We start from the raw sequence: 20,391 nt of genomic DNA, 5'->3' as shown, positions 1-20,391 counted from the left end.
TAAGCGAAGGCGGTCATCTGCCTTTGGTACAACCACCAGTGGAGATACCACTCTCTCAATGATGTGATTATTGAAAAGTTGCAGTTCTTGAGATACCTTCGCTTGTAGATGGAAGCCTATTCGTCTTGGATGTTGTGGGACCGGATGAACTTTAGGATCTATGTGCAAGTGTATCGTGTCCCCTTTCAGTTTTCCTACACTACTGAAGAAACTATGGAACTTCTCCTTCAGCTTTCCCACATCCAATATCTTACATATTCCTGGCTGTATCTATCAAATTCTGGCTATTCTTTGGTTATGCATTCTTCTTCTACTGTTAGGTTTTCATATGGGTATCCATATGATATTCCTTCTTGGCTTTCATCTTGGTACAATTGCATGGCCTTATTTTGTTCTTGCTCCACTTGGTCTGGGACTTCCACTTGTAGATTATCCATAGCCCTCACAAATCCTGGTTGTTGCGCCTACTGATTCAGATTTGTTCTTGGAATCCCATTTGACCTTGCAAATTCCTTCTCGGCATATACTTTTGTATTAAAATTCCTTTGATTGTTATACCTTCAATTTGGCAGTGTTTGTGCATTTGATCTTTATGCAGGCACCAATGGCATTCTTTCTCAGCACATCGTTTGAAAGGGGTTTTCCTGACCGCATCTTAGACACATTTGGCCCATGGCAGGACATTGACCTCTGTGCAGAAATTCAAACCCACACCTGTAACACTGTCATTCTAGGGTGTTTTTGTGATTGTTATTGTTCCGCCCTCCTTGGCGAGGTATTGACCCAGTTGGTATGTTGGAATATCTCTTTTGCCATTGTGCATTTTCACTTTGATTCATGGCAGCAATAGTATCCAGTCTTTTTGGGTTTTCTATGTTCGCTGCTTGCGTTTATACTATTTCATAAACCCTCGCTAATTCCAATACTTCTTTCAATGGAAGTTTTTATTTTTAGTAAATGCTTTCTAAATTGAGATGCTACACAACCTTCAATGACTCTCAATTGGATTGCTTCATTGTCACCAAAATGTGTAAAGTCACAGTACGTCGCCTTTCGCTGGAGGCTCGGCACAAATTGTGCGATGGTCTCATGTGGGCTTTGTGTGCACTGATTGAAGATGTATTGCTCATAATCCCGATTCGGTGGAATTATTATCCTGGTATTTATTGCGGTCACCAAAAGTTGATACGTCACCTTCTCCTCCAAAGGTATTGTTTTGATAATGATTTTTATCTCTTTTCCAACTAGATTTATAAAAATATTAAAAAATTTGAGTGGCATTTTGGTCTCCAGCTGCCCTTAAAAATTCTTCGAATTTGTCTAGCCACTCCTGCCATCGTTGTCTTTGGTCCTCCTATGGCTCTAAATTGAATGGATTTGGCCTGGGTAAATAATTTAATGGGTTCGTAGATATGGATGTTCCCAGCAGGGCTTCATCTATGAACTGCATCTGTTTGAGAGTAATTCCTGTTTAACTCTATTACTATTTCATTAGTTTCTGTTTCTCTCCATGTCGACAATTTATATTTATGCTGTCCGATGGCCTTTATAATATTTTTCCTATCATGCTTATTTTCTTTGAGAGGTTTGATCTGACTTTGCTGCACCGTTTCGTTTCACTCGCTATTTTATGCACCAGGTTGCCATGACAACCTTTACAAATACATTTGTGCTTAAATATGGCGGCACGTTTTCCGACGTCCTTGGGTCCTTTCCTTTAACACCTCTGTGTCTTCACATGCACTCGTCACTCCATGCTTGGCGCTCGTGCTGTGTCCTCTAAGTAAGTTTGTTTGCCGTTCGTATAGTAAAGAGTAGGATACACCGGATGTCTGACAAGGTCAAGGACACCCTCAAGGAGGAACTCCTAAATACTGTACTTGGGGTTATTGAGCCATCCTGCAGCCCCTTTGCTTGCCCAATGGTACTGGTCGCTAAAACGTCCAGTAGCAGGAAAGCTGAAGTCAGCTTTTGTGTGGACTACAGACAGATGCACATCCGGTACCTAGGGAAGACAAACGCATTGACAGATTAGATGCTGCCAGGTTCATGAGTACCTTTGGCCTCACGAGAGAGCATTTCCCACTCCAGAAGGGCACTATCAGTTCACTGTTATTCCCTTTCGGTTAAAGAATGCCCCTGCCACCTTGCAGAGAATGGTAAACCAGGCATTGCATGGACTGGAGGACTTCAGCATTGTCTACTTAAATGATGTTGCAGTGTTCATTCATACCGTGGAAGGCCATCTATCCCATCCTTCAAGCCATGCAGAGGCTGGCTTGACTATCAATTCCTCCAAGTACCAGATAGTGAAGGGAACCCATGACACCAAGTGGGTGGTGGTAAAATGCAGCCTCTCCAGGCGAAAGTCCAGGCAGTGGTGGATTGGGACATCCCCACTACCCTTACCCAAGTGAGAGCCTTTCCGGGCCTCATGGGCTACTAAGGGCCTTTTGCCAAAGGGCATGGGAGACTTGCCACCCCCCTTAATGAAGTCACTTCTAAAAGGTTGGCGGAGAAGGTCACTTGGGGACCTGCCTGTCAGACATTTTTTCCGAGCTTGAAGGATCATCTGTGCAAGGCCCACATCTCATGATCAAAGACTATGGGCAAGAATTCATAGTACAGATAGACGCCTACAAATATGGAATTGGTGCAGTGGTATCACAGCTGAATGCAGAGGGGGTAGAACAACATTGTGCATACCTAAGTAGGCACTTGACCAAGCAAGAGTGCAACAGGGCCACAATTAAGGAGTCATTTGCAGTGGTTTTGGCAGTAGGAACGCTGAAACCCTATATTTCGGGTCTCACTTCACTTTCCAGAGAGACAGCAGACTTCTTAGGAGGCTTATGCCCAGGCAGGAAGAAAATCACAAGTTATTGTGTCGGGCCATATCCCAGCGGGGAATGGACATGGACATCCAACAGAAACCTGGGTTGCAGCACTCCATTTCAGATTAACTCAGAAGGTATTTCTGGCAGGAGGATGAGCCAGACCCTAAGAAGGGTGAATCAAAAACCTTTGTGGCTGGGGCATGTGTGAAAGATTGCCACCTGGCTAGGGTGTAGAGAGGATGGTCTGATAACTAGACCCCCCTCTCCACAAACTCCATGCCAAAAGCATAGTACACGCCTGTGCCCAGCTGAAGCAGGTGCTTGATCTGCAGACCTTGCTCTTCCATGACACAGAGTGGGGTCAGAGCACAGGTGCCCTCATAACAACTGCAGTGACAGCCAAGTCAATGCAGCACAGGGACTGCATTTAAGATATGCACCTCTGTTCTGAAGACCCATCATTTTGAGTTTACTTTCCTGGTGGCATGTTACATTTTAAATGTAAGCCAGACCTGAGTTAGGATATGGCGGATGATATTTCTCATAATTATTACAACCACTGCTCTGTGAGCACCACTCTACTATGTAAGGTTATGTGTATTACCCACAATGTTGCTGTCTCTGCTTCTCTCAAGCAAGAGTGCAACCTTGGGAGTTGCCTCTGTGTGGTCCTTTGTGAGGGCAGACAGCACCCTCCCCAGAGTGACAGCCACTCCACAGTAAACTGTAATGGGAACAGGAATTAAAGGGCACACCCATTCTCCAAAGGAGTAGCCTCACACCAGCGTGCTGCATACCAAGAGGCCTTTGATTCAATTGAGAAGAAAAGGGGTGGGGTTAGTGTACGCAGAGTGCTTTGATCAAACCAAATTTCAGAGGAGCTTTTGGGTGCCAGGGCACACCCACATTTTGCACCATTTGTACTCATTGATGACTCAAACTGGTCCTTTGCAGGACAGGTACACAGAAAAGGGTCTAGAGATCAATCTGTTAGTGGGAGATACTGTTTTCACATGTACAGTTTGTAACTTAGGGGAGACTAAACCAATTGCTTATAAGTCACAAGTATTCCACACCTGAATTAAGATGTACACCTGAGGAGAAGATACTCTCTAAGTTCAGATCATCATTCTTTGTGATGGCTCTGCAATGCCAGCTGTTGCAACACATTTAAAGTATACAGCTGATGAAGACAAATGTATACATTCTGATATTACAGCAAAGCACCTGGGAGACATGTCCGCCCAGACTGCTGAATTGCATGGATTGTTGCTTGGATTGAGTCAAGCAAACTCAGAGAAGCTCACACTAGTGTTCTCAGATTAAACCTACATTGTTAGGGCTTATAACAACAATTTGCATTGATTGATTTAAAATGACTTTAGAGACATCAGGTATAAAGAATTTGCTTCCAGACAGTACTGGAGACAAGTTTGCAACTTTAAACAGACTTTCCCTTTACTATGGGTGATACAGACAAGAGCACATTCCAAAGGGTACATTCATAGTATTGGCAATGCATTGGCAGACAAATATGCCAAAGAGCACACAGTGGGAAAAATAGTAGCAGCCATAACTCGCTCAGCAACTGCAATGGATGAGGAAATAAAGGAAGCTTGTTTGGGTATTCTACCCAGGCCAAATAGCTTCGCAAGTAATTACATTTATGACATTGAGAATAACAAAGTACTAGTCACAATTCCTAGGAAAAAAGGAGATCCTATTCAAAGATGAATCCCCAATGAAGCAGACAGGGAAAAGCTAATAGCTGCCATGCATGCTGGACTTGCATCTACCTGGTGTGGTGTTAGTGCAACCACACAGCTGTTTCTTGCTAGGTATCGGTGGCCAGGTTTAAGGCAACAGGTTAAAGTATACATAGCAAACTGTGACACATGTCTGAAGACGACTGTGGATCTCAATAAAAAAACAACAGGGGCTCCTTTAAGAAAGACAACCCAACCTTTTTAGATTCAATGTTTGGATCACATAGGCCCACTACCAGTAATAAATACGTACAAATATATTCTAGTAATAGAGAATTTTTGCACTAGGTTCACCTGGATGATTGCCCAGAAGAGAGGAGACTGCAAATCTGCCATACAGGCACTCCGGGGTGCAGTAGCCATGACAGCAACTCAAACATTCCATGCTGATAATGATCCAGCTGTCACAGGGCAGGCCCCTAGAAAGGCATTAGAGGCTTGGGGATCAGAGCTGCCCTTTTCTAACCCGTTTCACATTGAGACAAATGGAGATATAGAAAGGGTAAATCTCTCCATAAAGTTGTGCCTGATGAAATGCATCCTTTCAATGGCTGGTAACTGGGTAGACCATGTGGCTCTAGTGATCAGAAGTTGAAACAACTTTACCACGCCTGTCTTTATGCAGCGGTAAAACTCCATTTTAACAATGAAGAAAAATTATTATGGCTGATCTGAACACTCTCCACAGTCCTCTCTCTAGACAAGAACAACTGCTGGCAACCACGCTGCTGAGGGAATTCCTCCGGGTGGAAGTGCCAGGGCCAGTCCTGAGACCACCCTCAAAGCAGGTGAATGGGTCCTCGAAGACATCCATGACAAAACTCAGTTTGGCCCTTCCTACAGACCAGCAGTGCAAGTAAACAGATGCAAGTTCACTCTTTTTCTATGATTGATGAATACAGACTTTTTGCAGCTAGTCATCCTGTGTCCAGAACATATGGAGAACTGTTAAGAACAAGGCTCCAGACATTTGCGCAAAATGCTTTGTTTGATTCCCATGTGTGTTATCTGAGATATTACAATGCCTTTTTGTTTGTCAAACGCAAGCACAGTTTCCAAATATTTCACTGAAGCCATACCAAGCAGGGAATTACAAGTTTAAAAATCAGTATAAATTCCCTCTAGAGCCAGATAATGCACAGGCTATATATGTGGCAGAATCCGTTGTTTTTGACAGAGAATACTTTTCAAACATGACTGAACAAACATGGCGGGAAACTGTCCCTCTTTGGTCCACTTGGGGTCAGCAAATATGGCAAATCAAAGGTGTTCACACATTAGACATGCCATGTATATTCCTACATTTTATGTATTTTTTAAATTATATGCAGTTCCAGACCACTTTCAGTAATAATAGCTTGAGCTTCTACCCTAAGTGGAAGAGGGAAGAAGGTGAGTTCTGGAGTGAGTTATATATAGAATAAAAGGAATGCAATGGCACCAAGCATATTACCTATGCATCAGGGTGTCCTGTATTGTGGGCTGTTCAAGCAAATTAATGCAATAAAAGAAAAGCAAGAACCGGCATCGGCCCATATCAACCTTGGAATTCCCATAACACTTCCCTGACACATGCTATATCAATAGGTAAGCTGTGCCAAGGAATGCTTTCACAATCTAACCTGAATGTGGTCATACAATCCTTAGATAATTAGCTATCATGCAGACAGATGCTGTTCGGAGGCGCACACATAGTGGGCATGTGAGAAGATCAACCGCAGAATACCTTTCGAGGTGAGACAAGCATCAGTAACAGGTAGAACTTACACCTGGTCACAAGCAATAATGGAAATCCTTCAGACTGAAAGTAAGACCGTGCAACAGTGATTCCATGCAACATATTCTAATGATCTAGCGCTAGAACAGAATGTCTATGTGCTAAGGGATGTCATTACAGATGTAGTAAAATTGGTTCAAAATGACCTGTCTATCATTAGAAGCAACCAAGAAGCAGCAGTAAATCTTTCTGTTGTCACAGAATTCGTGGACACTCTTGGCAGAGGAGTCTGTGAAGGGCCAGAAATGGGAGACATACACAAAGTAGCATTTTTATCAACATTTGCCATATTTATTCAAATTAAATGGGGGTGAGATAAATGCCTGTCTGTCACTATCCTAACAAATATGTTCCTACCTCGCAACCTAAGCTAAAGAAAGATAACCTTGTGTCCAAATGTATCTGACCCTCCTACTATCATGTACAACCAAAGTGCATAAGGTACATGTATTTCAGTTCAACAAAAATGTGCAAGTGTTCCAATTTATAATTCCCAATCAACTCCCTTCCAAATCAGGAAGACCTTTGTAAGCGCTTTGTTTCAACAGTGATCTGTTTAGTTCAAAGGAAAATGTCTTTTCATCCAACAAATCTTTCAAATTGGTAAAGTAAATGTCTTTGTCACAAAACAGTTCAAATAAAAAAGCAACTATTTTTTCTACAAAGTATTCTTCCCAATATGTATAGTGATTATTTAAAAGGATATAACAACCAGTATTTTCGTAGAATACTTTTGTCAGGACAGCAAAGCAAATGTCTTTTTTTGTACAATAGTTTGTCAGGATGATAAAGTTAATAGTTTCTTTCCACAACAATTTTTACCACAACCACGGTTCTTCAAAGAAACAATTTCTTTCCTTACTTACTCACCTGCCATGATTAGCCTGTTCTTCACACAACTTGTTCCTTTCCTGGTTTACTTGGCTGCCATGAATAACTTCTACTTTCATACAACTTGTTCCTTCCCTGTTTACTTGCCTGCCAGGAAGGATTCCAACTTTATACAACTGCAAATGGTTTCTTCCGCCGGTGGCAATGTTTGTTCCAGGTTTCTCCACACCAATATCTTGTATGAGGAGATTTGTACAATGTTTTCCGTTGTTATAGTCTCTTGGCTGGTGGAAATGTGGGTTACATTTTTCCCCAAACTGATATCCCATGTAAGGAGAATTGTGCTTGCTTTGCTCCTTTATCTCTTCTTTATAGTCTCTTGACTGACGGCAATGCGGGGTACAAACTTCCCCAAACTGATATCCCATGTAAGGAGAATTGCGCCCTCTTTGCCCCTCTTTTCTACTTGGTCGGTATTCAAAGATTTCTTTTTACTTCAACTGTTCATTTTGGAGTGTCCCGGGGTTACCTTTTCCATTAGGCCAACTCACCAGCTCCTTTCAGCATCTCTGTATCCCTTGTTGGTTTAGTAGTACCATATCGATGTGCCAGGACTTCGTTACACTGTTAGACCCACTGGGGTCTGGCAACCCTGTTGACAGCTCTCCGGTAGTTGTTGCAGCCTGCACAGCACTTCCCGGGAGCTCACCAGACTCCATCGTGTCTCTGGGTATGCTGGTACACCAAAGTGACTCTCTGAGGTTCAGGAGTACCTCTCCCTTCCAGCTGGTCTTCTCTCCCAGCTGCTGTCCTTCGGGACTTTGCTTACTGCTGCGCATACTTTGTAACACTGTATGAATTCTCCTCCAGTGTCGGCTTGAGCTGGCGCTTCCACTTCTGCTTCTGCTTCATCTGCTGCTCCTACCTCCGTGGCTTTACCAACTTCTTTAGCTTCTCTGCTTTCTTCATCTCCCAGCTGTAGGTGATCTCCAAGTTTAAATGTACCATGTGCTGGCTTGGAATTGCAACAACTAGACAGTGCAGTCTCCTTGGCAGCTCTATTGATCATCATTAGCTCTTTGTTCCTCTTCCTAGTCAAAGTCCCATAAGCATTACGGGGCTCGACATCCATAATGGTGTTAGAGTTTTCAAGGCTATTTTTGTTCAACTTTTTGTTGAACTGAAGGTTATTAGAAACAGGAGGTGTTATGTGAATGGTATGTGCATATGTGCATTGATATTGGGGTTAGGGCTGTTACCTGCAACAGAACCATTAAAATTAGGGGGCATTCTGTGTGACCCATAGATTCCGAAAAGGGAAAACCTATTCCGTTTTGGTAATTTCTCATATACTGTTCTCATCCTCATAAGAAGACGAAGACTGTGTCTCTCCGACAGGAGTCATCACTTCTCCCTGATAGCCATCTCCTCCCATGTGATCCTCCCTCATAATACCAACTACAGGGTCAGGATCAGGTAGCAGTGGCATTCCCCTGGACAAATGGGAGGAGACCTTAGGCTGGGAATCAGTGATGACTCCATAGGATTCATCCCATGTCCCAGATTGGAATGTGAGTTCATGACCAGAACAGATAAATGCACTTCACTTGTACAGGGTTGCAATATGCCAGGCACTGTCAGGCTCTACCTTTTTGTTGCTTAGTATACTTATAAGAATTTTTGTGGCATCATCTGCCTGTGTACTGGGTTTGACTAATCGGCTTTTGCATGGTGTTTTAAATATAGCCCTTCAAACTGCAAATTTCATGTTTTTTCAGGAACCACATTCCTGGTGTAATGTGTACTTCATTAATAACATTTAGATTAGGGAGGATTATCTAGTGCCTTTTTCACATGCCTGTGTTTCACCTTCAAGTCCTGAAATAACACTGTACTCATTACGTGAATGCCAAGGTTTCACTCGCATAGTTTGTGCGCATGCTGCACAAATAAATTCCTGTAACAATAACACTGAATGCAAACTCCATGTTACACCAATTGCATTTTTCTACAGTCAAGTACATAGCTTATCTTGGCTCGTATCTCATACAGTTCAATGAATCCTGTTGTAATTTTAAAATCCAGGTACCAACCCTGGTCACTGTAGGTACACAAGTTAAATGTAGCGGGTTTATTTTGAATCCACCCAGGCCACCACATTTCAGGTCCCCTGGCCAAGCCTCAAGTTAAGGCCCTTACAATTTCCAAATTGAGCTTGTTTTTGGCACGCCTACAACACATTTGTCTAAGAGCATGCAGGAGTGAGGAATCTTACCTCAAAGCACAATCTGCAATGGTCAAACAGCCCCCAAGAGCCCCAAGCATGCTCCCACCAGACATCTGCTGCTGCCTGCCTGCTGCCCACGTGCCCTGCTATTTGGTGCCTGCACGTCAGCCATCTGCAGGGGTCCAGTTGCTGTGTCCACCCCTGCTGGAACAGAAGACTCCCGACTGGGATACCATCACTCCACAGCCCAGCCCCAGGACCCAGTTGCCCACCCACTCCTGCCTCGGGGATCGCCATGTTGGGGCAAACACCATCTGAGACCACTGGCGACCCACAGCCAGAGAGGCAGAGGGCCACCAGCTACATTGAGAAGGAAGGAAGTTGGTGTCCTGGTGAAGCATGTCCTGGGGCATTATGATGCCCTCTTCGGAATATCACTCACCAACAAGGAAGGACGGGAGAGGGTCTGGGAGGTCGCAGTGGTTGCCATCAACGCAGAGGGGGTGGCAACCCGCGACCTCAAGCACGTCCGGAAGCGCTGGGAGGACTTCAGGTCCAGGACCCTCTACAAGGCCCAGCGCCTCGCGAAGGCAGAGGATGCAGAGGGGTGCCGGGTAAGCATGAGCAACAACCAGATGAGGGTCCTGGAACGCGTAGGCCCAGCTCTCCACGCCCAGATCCTTCGGAGGCAGACCCGTCTGGAGTTGAGCGGTAAGTGGCCAAGCATTGATGTGTGGGACAGGGCATGTTGCAGTGTGCTCGTAGTCTGATACTTGCCTATATGTGTGACATAGGCCATGTATGGATGTGTGTGTGCAGGGACATCATGGTCATGCATGTGAGACCAGTAATGTGTGAACCACATGGATGGTGCATGTGTTCCAATGCAACATGGGGAGCTGCATGCGGAATGCACACATGAATGCATGCCAGTCTCTGTTCTTGGACATGGAGGGGGGGTGAGGGATGGGTGCTGCTCTCAGGTACATGTATGGTGCACATGTGTGTGTGTCTGAGAAGTGTGTGTGTGACTTTGAAACGCCATGGATGCATGACACATGTCTGTGATGATGTGTAGATTCACTCATGCAGTGCGGTCACCGTTGTATCCACTGTGTCTATCCACTGTGTCTGTGGTGTAAAAGCCATGATGCATGACCCTCCAGTGATGTGTGTGCATGGGATCAGTGTGAGCCATGATGCATGTGAGTTTGAAGGCAACATTTTGGTTAAAAGAAGCCCTTGTACATGGATGCTGATGTTGATTGCAGGCGCCGTGCCTGTTTCTGCATGTGTGTTGCGTGCATTCACCCATGTATTGTGGAGGGACAGGATGGAAGTGACATTTGACAGAGCCACTCATGTGTTATTGCTTCCCTTCTAGGGGAATATTGTACTGTAGCCTAATGCTTATGTTCTATGTCTCCCTCTATGCAGTGTCAAGTGAAGAAGAGGGCAGAGACGGCGCTTTGGAGCCAAGCGGCAGGGATGCCTCCACCGGGCAGCGACGCAAGGCCCAGCCACCCTCCCAGGAATTGCCATCATCCGGGAGCGAGGGGACTGGTGCCGCGTCTGCCACTACGGCTGTAGCGGAAGGGCCGTGTGAGCCCCCACAGGGGCTTGCAATGGCGGAAGACAGTGTGGAGACATCCAGGTTGGTGGTCTCCACAGAGGAGGATGAGCCCGCTACTGAGCGCACATGGGGCCTGGTGTGGGTAGTTTGTTTGTTTGTTTGTTTATTTATTTGGTATTGCGTGCCAAACCCATTAGGTAGCCGGGCGCAGTAGAGGTCAAGACAGCTTAAGCTTGGTTACATAATGTGTACAAAGAAGCATAAAATATACAAGACAGTTTGAAAATAGGTTGCCAGGATGGTTACAGTGGCATACAGAAGGAAGCAAGTTAAGAGACATGCAGCAGAGACAGGAGTGCAAGGTACCGAGAAGGTAAGCTAACAGTCATGCGTTATTTACATTGAGTCTAAATTTAGGATATGGTTGTTCCTTTCTGAGGTCATACGGTAGTGCATTCCAGGTTTGTGGTGCAATAACTGGCAAGCTAGATCCTCCAGCAGTAACACGTTTAAATCTAGGCGTTTCCAAGGTATGGGCATTGGCTGTTCTCGTTGGGCTTGTGGACGATCTTCTATTTATCCTTTCAGCAAGGTAGGGTGGGGCCAAGTGGTTTAACCATTTGGAGGTAAGGGAGGCTGTTTTTAGAAGTATCCTGTCAGATATTTTAGCCAATGAACCTCTCTTCTGGCATCAGAGATGTGTTCTCTCCTAGGGATATTCAGGGCTGCTCTTAGGGCGTTGTTTTGCATTCTTTGTATTTTATCGATGATATTTTTGTTGGCACCTGAGTAGGGAGCATTACAGTAGTCTAATCTCGACATTCCAAGGGCATTGGCCAAGGTGATGCAACTCGAGGTAGAGAGGAATGGTCTGCAAGCTTGGATAAGCTTACAGGTATAAGCTGTGGAGGATGCGAGTGAGTTGACTTGTTTCTTAAGTGAGAGAGTGGCATCAAGATAGAAGCCTAGTGTTTTGACCACTGGCATCACCTTGATGAGATTGTTGTCGATATTGAAGGCAGTATAGTTAGGGCTAATTTTTTTTATGTTAGTTTCAGAGCCTAGGATTAGTTTCTCGGTTTTATCGTCATTCAGGCAGAGGCCATGAGATGTCATCCATGTCTGAATGAGGAGGTATACTCTGTTTACTAAGGCTGTGTCCTCCAAAAAGTTGCCCGAAAGGGGGATGAGGATCTGGGTATCATCTGCATAATTAGTGTAGGTGATACCCAGTCTGTCCAATTTGTCGAACAAAGGCTTATTAAAGATCCTATACATAGTGGGTAGGACAGAGGATCCTAGGGGTACTCCACAGGAGATTTGAGCTGGGTCAGCAGCCGTTTGTGGGGGAAAGACTTGCATTGTCCTGTTGGCCAGAAAGGATTGGACCCAGGCTATGGCTTCCCCTGAGAAGTGCGCCGCCGACCTGAGATGGTTACATACCACTGGTGCAAGTGGTGCAGTCCAGGGCCAGGAGGCAGCACAGGTCACCGTGGAGGGGCCTGTGCATGTCGCTGTCCTTGACCCTGTGACTGCACCACCATGCACCAGCAGGGATGCCCCGTCCCAGGCCCGTCCGCAGGTAGGGGGGAGTGCCACATCATCTGCCTCTCCACTACCTGCGGACGAGGGGTCCTACGACCGTATGGGCTCCGTCCTGGTTGGTGTCGCGTTGCGCACATGTGACTTTCGTGATGACGTGCGTGCTTCCTGGGCGGAGCACGCGTGCCATCACGAACAGCAGCGTCGCGACGTGGCACTGTTGGGAGGGGCCCTTGTCGGAGGGTTCCTACATGTGTCGCGCACTCTGGCGGACCTCTCCTCTGTGGAAACTATACGCCAGTCGTTCTCCCTGCCGTCTTCCAGCCCAGATTCCACCAGGGCCCCCTGTGGACCTGGCCTGACCAACACAGCCAGCTTGGTGGAGATCCCATCCCTGCCACAGTCGGGAGTCGGCGGTCCAGCAGGGGTGGACACCACAACAACTGGAGACCAGCTGATGGAGGATGTGCAGGCATCATCGGACAGGGCACATGGACAGCAGCAGCAGGCTCTAGGTGGGAGCAATGATGGCTCGGGCCATCGACATCAGAGGGGCAGGCATCGGCCAGAGGGCAGGAGAACCCTGGAATGGGTTTGTCTTCCGTGTGGCTGCGGTTGGGCCGGCGTATAGATGTGGAGTGGTGACGGGCAGAAGAGGCATGGCTCACAATGGTCAGGGCGAAGAACTCCATGTGGAGGGCACTGAGGCGGGCCGAGTGCTTCGAGGCCATTCGCAGGGAGTTGGAGTCCAACATGGCATCGTCCCTGCGAACCCTCGGGGCCATGGAAGAGGACCGCCTCCAGGACATAGAGCAGGAGTTTGATGATGCCCTGGTCCGGGAAATCGGAAAGTGAGCCGTCGGACTAGCCCGCCGCCATTGTATATAGTTTGTAGTTTTAGGTTTCCTTTATCTTTTTCATTCATTTGGGGCGCTTGGACTATGCCCCACCTATTTGTATATAGTTCTTTATTAGGTAGTTTTTTTGCTAGGTTTCATTTCATTCGTTGGGCTCATGGACCCTGGATTACTTCTTTGTACATAGTTGAACAGTGGATTTATCTATTCTTATTTTTCTCACCATGGAGCAATGGATTATGCTGTTTCTGATTCCTTTGGATTTGCTTTGGTGGCCGGAGACTTTGGACACATTTTCATTTCGATTTATTTGGATTCAGACTTCATGTTTTTCTTTTTGTGTTTTGGACATGCTGCATTTCATCTTTTTTTAAAACATTTTTTGTTATGTTTTCAATTGATTACATTATTTTTGTGTTCAATACATTTTGGTTTATTACTTTGATGTGTGGTATTCTCTCATTGGTTTCATGCATGTCACGGTGTAGGTTTTCACAATCACCAGCACCCATTGTGTGTGTGTGACAGACATGTGTTGATGTACATTCTTGCCAGTTGGGTTGTATCATGTAATGGGCATTTCAATGTGGGGTGGATGGGATACTTGGTTGCGTCTTTGCACAGGGGTTGCATGCGGTGGGATTTGGGAGGCCATGAGGCCCATGATTGTGGATCATGATGACGTGTTGGGGGGACATGAGTCGGGGCCTGCTGGCAGGTGCCCCTCACTACTTGATGGGTGGGGGTGCTGAGGAACAAGAGTCAGGGCCTGCTGGCAGGTGCCCCTTACTGCTGGGTGGGTGGGGGATATTAGTCAGGGCCTGCTGGCAGGTACCCTCACTGCTGGGTGGGTGGGGGTGCTGGGGGACATGAGTCAGGGCCTGAGCCTCACTGCTGGGTGGGTGGGGGTGCTGGGGGACATGAGTCGGGGCCTGAGCCTCACTGCTGGGTGGGTGGGGGTGCTGGGGGACATGAGTTGGGGCCTGCTGGAAGCTGCCCCTCACTGCTGGGTGGGTGGGGGTGCTGGGGGACATGAATCAGGGCCTGCTGGCGGTGCCCCTCATTGCTGGGTGGGTGGGAGTGCTCGGGACATGAGTCAGGGCCTGAGCCTCACTGCTGGGTGGGTGGGGGTGCTGGGGGACATGAGGTGGGGCCTGCTGGCAGGTGCCCCTCACAACTGGGTGGGTGGGGGTGCTGGGGGACATGAGTAGGGGCCTGCTGGCAGGTGCCCCTCTCTGCTGGGTGGGTGGGGGTGCTGGGGGACATGAGTCGGGGCCTGAGCCTCACTGCTGGGTGGGTGGGTGTGCTGGAGGACATGAGTCAGGGCCTGAGCCTCACTGCTGGGTGGGTGGGGGTGCTGGGGGACATGAGTCGGGGTCTGCTGGCAGGTGCCCCTCATTGCTGGGTGGGTGGGGGTGCTGGGAACATGAGTCGGGGCCTGAGCCTCACTGCTGGGTGGGTGGGGGTGCTGGGGGACATGAGTCAGGGCCTGCTGGCAGGTGCCCCTCACTGCTGGGTGGGTGGGGGTGCTGGGGGACATGAGTCAGGGCCTGAGCCTCACTGCTGGGTGGGTGGGGGTGCTGGGGGACATGAGTCAGGGCCTGCTGGCAGGTGCCCCTCACTGCTGGGTGGGTGGGGGTGCTGGGGGACATGAGTCAGGGCCTGAGCCTCACTGCTGGGTGGGTGGGGGTGCTGGGGGACATGAGTCGGCGCCTGAGCCTCACTGCTGGGTGGGTGGGGGTGCTGGGGGACATGAGTCGGGGCCTGAGCCTCACTGCTGGGTGGGTGGGGGTGCTGGCGGACATGAGTCACGGCCTGCTGGCAGATGCCCCTCACTGCTGGGTGGGTGGGGGTGCTGGGGGACATGAGTCAGGGCCTGAGCCTCACTGCTGGGTGGGTGGGGATGATGGGGGACATGAGTCGGGCCTGAGCCTCACTGCTGGGTGGGTGGGGGTGCTGGGGGACATGAGTCAGGGCCTGAGCCTCACTGCTGGGTTGGTGGGGGTGTTGGGGGACATGAGTCGGGGCCTGCTGGCAGGTGCCCGTCAATGCTGGGGGGTGGGGGTGCTGGGGGACATGAGTTGGTGATCACTAATGCAAGGTGACATGTGGGCTGGCTGGGGGGCATGCCCATGGTGGATGGGCTGCCTGCGGGACATGACCAGGGGTGCATGGTAGTCCCCTGTGGTATGGGTTGCCTGCAGGGGCTGTGGAGGGGGTAGAGGGCACACCGGGGAGGACCCACACTGCCAATTCACGTGTGGGACTCCCTGTGCACACCACTGGATACACGTGCCCCACTCTGATAGCAAAATTGCGTGTGAAATTCACCACGAATCCCATTAATACACGTACCCCGCTCGCACAGGGCCAATCGCGTGTGGACCTCCACGCGAACCCCAGTAATACATGTACCCCACTCGCACAGGGCCAATCGCGTGTGATTCTCCCCGCAAACCCCAGTAATACACGTACCCCGCTCGTACAGGGCCAATCGTGTGTGGAACTCCCCGTGAACCCCAGTAATACACGCACCCCGCTCGCACATGGCCAATCGCATGTGATTCTCTACGTGAACCTCAGTAATACGCGTACCCCGCTCGCACAGGGCCAATCGCGTGTGAAACTCCCAGCGAACCCCAGTAATACATGTACCCCGCTCGCACAGGGCCAATCGCGTGTGGATCTCCCCGCGAACCCCTGTAATACACGTACCCCGCTCGCACAGGGCCAATCGCGTGTGGAACTCCACGCCAACCCCAGTAATACACGTACCCCGCTCGCACAGGGCCAATCGCGTGTGATTCTCCCCGCGAACTCCAGTAATACACGTACCCTGCTTGCACAGGGCCAATCTCGTGTGATTCTCCCCGTGCAGGGGTGTACGTGTATTCGGAGGGGCGCACGGGAATTTTACAGGCGTTTTCGTGGTTTGGGGCCTGTATGCTGGTCCACTGGCCTGTGCGCCATGGACGGGATTTGTGCGCTGTGCATGGCGCACGGTGAGGGGTTGGGGGCATAACTGGCGCTGTTGCTGCGCCACTCTGCGCCACGGCTGGTAATTGATGTTAAAATCCATGAATACACTGTGTGCGCGGAAATGGATTTTGGCGCACGCGGCTGGCACAGACTGTCGCACGCGCACACTGTGCGCCAGCCGCGTGCGCCACTTGTGCACTGAATTCTATGAATTACCGCCTTTATTACTTAAGTACCCATTGCACAGTGTTTATACTCCAGAACGGCATGATATGGGGGGTTTATCATAAGGCATTAACACCCTCTATGAAACCATTCCTGACTATTTGTAATTCGATTCATAGGAAAAGTACTAATGATGGTTGCTGTGGGGTGGAGGAAGAAGAACAGCATCTAGATATGCTGTTGCTAGGTGGCACTGGAGAGTAGGGGGTGACATAAAGGCAAACATAAGATGAGATTGGCGGGGCAGAGTTAATAATGTACAGGAGCGAGTAGAAACATCTTCCCAGCACCTTACAGTCACATACTTGCCAACATGTACAATAGCGTTTTGGTGAGACTTTTCCAGCAGCAAATACTGGAGTACCCCTCATTGTCCCATTTATGAAACAAAGGCCTCAGAATGCAAAGTAACATCTTGGCCAACCATTTCCTGAAAAATAATTGGGCATGATGAAAAAGCAAATAGATACCTATATTGCATAAATAATTGTTGCAATTAACAATACAGTGGTAGGAACATTCGTATATTGAGTTAAGTGGGGGAGGATTGAACTGACAGTTGCTGTGGTTACTTGCTTCCCAGGCGAGTTTTCTAACCTCTTGCCGAGGTCAGAGGAGAGGCAGAGACAGAGACACAATCATCTCATTGGGTGGCCGACCATGGAGAAGCTGTGGTGGGCCGGCAGGCCTGTAGCTGACACTGGGACCAGGCCGCCTGAGAGAGGCTGGGTCCTCGAGCTCCTCACATGTCAGACCATAGCTACCACGCCAAGTTGCAATGGGGAGAGACAATGAGGTTAAGGGAGCCTGAGAAACCTGACAGAGACATTGAGTGAACCCTACGAGAGCCAATCAGGTTACGGAAAACAGAGAAACCTGACAGAGACATTGGGCCTCATTATGGATGTGCTGGTCCAGTAACAATGGTAACGGTACTACTCTGCGGACGGGTGCCGTCCCGCCCGCCAGGTTCAGACCTGCCAGGCAGGATGGCACCCGCACGCAGAGTTCTCACAGGAGCACTGGCACTGCGGTTAACATTGGACTCCATGGGAATGGGGACTAACAAAATTACTGGCCCCCACGGGACCTGGAATAGCTTGGTGGTACCGGGAAGTCAGGCACCAGTAATTAATTACGGGTCTGGCGGCTACCTGCTGGTTTTACCGGCACAGCTACCACCGGACCCGTAATGTGGCCCATTGAGTGAAGGCTACAAAAGACAACGAGGTTACAGGAGAGTGAGAAACCTAACAGAGAATATACCGTTAAAAGGAACAAATATTGTGTGTAACAGCTGGAAAAGCTATCAAGGTTACAGGGGCCTGACAAACCGAAATGTGCAAATACCCTATGAGAGGGGTATTGAAAGAGACATGAACAGTGTGATGAATGTCTGAAAAAGCTATCCAAGTTACATGAGCCTGAGAAACCAGAGTGTGCAATACCTCATGAAATGGGGAGTGATAAAGATGCAAACATTGTGAATAAGAGCTGGGAAAACTGTCCAAGTTACGGGACCCTGAACACACTTTGAATTAAGGTTGAGAAAGCAACACAAGGTGCAGAACTTTGATAAGACAGGGTGAACAGCAGCCCTATGTGAAACAACTTGGATACAAGAAAATAAATTATACAAGGATCACAGAACTTTGGGGAGAACCCAACACCATGATGGAGGACGTGTTTTTCTGTTTGGCTTCCAGAAATCCTGAAGGAATGGAAATGTTTCCAACAGGAGACAGTTTATTTGTTTACAGGAGAAATTGAAACCCTAACTTGATACATGGGAAGAATATCATGTGGTGCTAAAAAAAATGAACTTTTGAAACCCTGAACACAGCAAATATAAATTGGGCCTGGCAGATGCCCTGGTGAGACTATTGTGCAAAGCCTCCCATTTCCATTTTAGTAGGATTCAGGCGAAATAACTTGGCCTTTAAAGCACACCTTTAGCTTTTATTTTGTAGGTAGGGGTCTTCCCACATAGCGACAGGGCTAGTTAGAAGTTTTGACGCTTTTATTTTAATAAAACCTCTTTAGAATGAACTAATTGTCCTAGTCCTTCTTCTGGTTCGCCACAGCGGGTATGAAGTAATGAATTGTGGACAGAGAATTAAGGTGCAGGAATGTTGACCCCTGTTGAACAACCTGCTGGGAAGCCTTTTTTTGTCTCTGTCAGATTGTAGAAGAGGTGCAAAGTCCCCTTTACAGTCCAAGCACTGTAGCTCTGCACAAAGATGGCCACTGGGGGGGACTGACAGTAAAGGGTGGTGATGTCAAGCAGTGACTTTCACTGAAGATGCTGTTAAGTAGTGATTATAAAAGTCAACTTTAGTCTTTGCTAGCGTTGGGGGGAATCACCATCTCAGCAGGTATGGTCTAATTTAGTTAGATGTTTTTTTCTAAAGTGGTAGCACCAGTGGATAGGATTCAGGTGAAATAACTTGGCATTTAAAGCACACCTTTAGCTTTTATTTTGTAGGTAGGGGTCTTTCCACATAGCGACTGGGCTAGTTAGATGTTTTGACGCTTTTATTTTAATAAAACTTCTTTAGAATGAACTAATTGTCCTAGTCCTTCTTCTGGTTCTCCACAGCGGGTATGAAGTAATGAATTGTGGACAGAGTCAGACTGGCGTGTAACTGCAGGGATTGAACCTACAAGTGAGCTGGCCTAGACTGGCAAATTTTGGCCTGGACTGGTTCGAGGGTCGGTGAGTACTTGCATCACTTACGAGTGCCCCCCAGAGCAATTGTACTTTATGCATGAGCATCCCTAAAAAGATACTCACCTTAGCTGGGCTATCCTGCACTCCCTAGCTATTCCTGAAACTCGAAAGTCCTCTGCCTGCAAGGGTAGACCTTCCTCAAATAGTAGAACACTCTTCTTCATCACCTCAAGGCCCTTCCAGAACTGCTGCAGCTCTCTGAAGAGGACCCACGTTCTCTCATATGGCATGATTGTGTGTTTTCAACGCACTGCTGTATTTTTGAGAATAAGGCTCCCCACTTCGTAGGACTGGACTGCTTAAGTTAGGGATCGACTCTGAAGAACTGTCTAATGCTATATTTGTGTTAATTTACCCTTCTGTTGCAGGTTGTGGTAGTGTTTTCTCATTTACTGCATTAGGCGAAACATAATAGTGAAAGGCGTGTGTGGTAACTGTGATATTACTTTGGTAAATTCATGTTTAATTATTAAGGCCAATAATACATGTATATGTATTTATTATATACACTTGTTTGAGCGTATGTTGTGGAGTTGTACTGTGTGTGCTCACTGTGGGCTTCTGAACACTCTCACCCCTCCTGAGAAAGTCTTGGCCACCTGCCAAGCTACTGTAGATTGGTCTGGTTTGTCCAGAAGGTTCCCCTGTTTCACTAAACTAGGGTGGCCTCCTAAGCTTCCGGCCACCAGGTCAGAGTTTAGAAATCCATCTTAACACTGCCTTATCCATAAACAGCTTCTTGCAATAGAAAAGTGAGGGAGAGGGATAAGGTGGTAGTCAGAGTGATGCCTACCTAATATTTCAAATTTTGCAAGATTTGGAATATGTCTTAGGGTGAATTTCAAAATTGTGTTTGCATAGCTTTGAAGCTAGTCGCAAAGGCTACATGATGACATGTTTTGGCCATGTGGGCATATTTTGATGAGTGGAGAAAGCATGGGATATATGAACTATGTGTGTAGGAAGCAAAGTGACTTGGAAATCAGGGTAGAGAGAATGGTGCATGTATTATGGGGACAAAGTAGAGGGACTCATTGGGCCTCATT

This window comes from Ambystoma mexicanum, chromosome 9, assembly GCF_040938575.1.
Source record: "Ambystoma mexicanum isolate Mex_15411 chromosome 9, UKY_AmexF1_1, whole genome shotgun sequence".
In the NCBI taxonomy this organism is placed as follows: domain Eukaryota; kingdom Metazoa; phylum Chordata; class Amphibia; order Caudata; family Ambystomatidae; genus Ambystoma; species Ambystoma mexicanum.
This window is presented reverse-complemented; position numbering follows the sequence as displayed.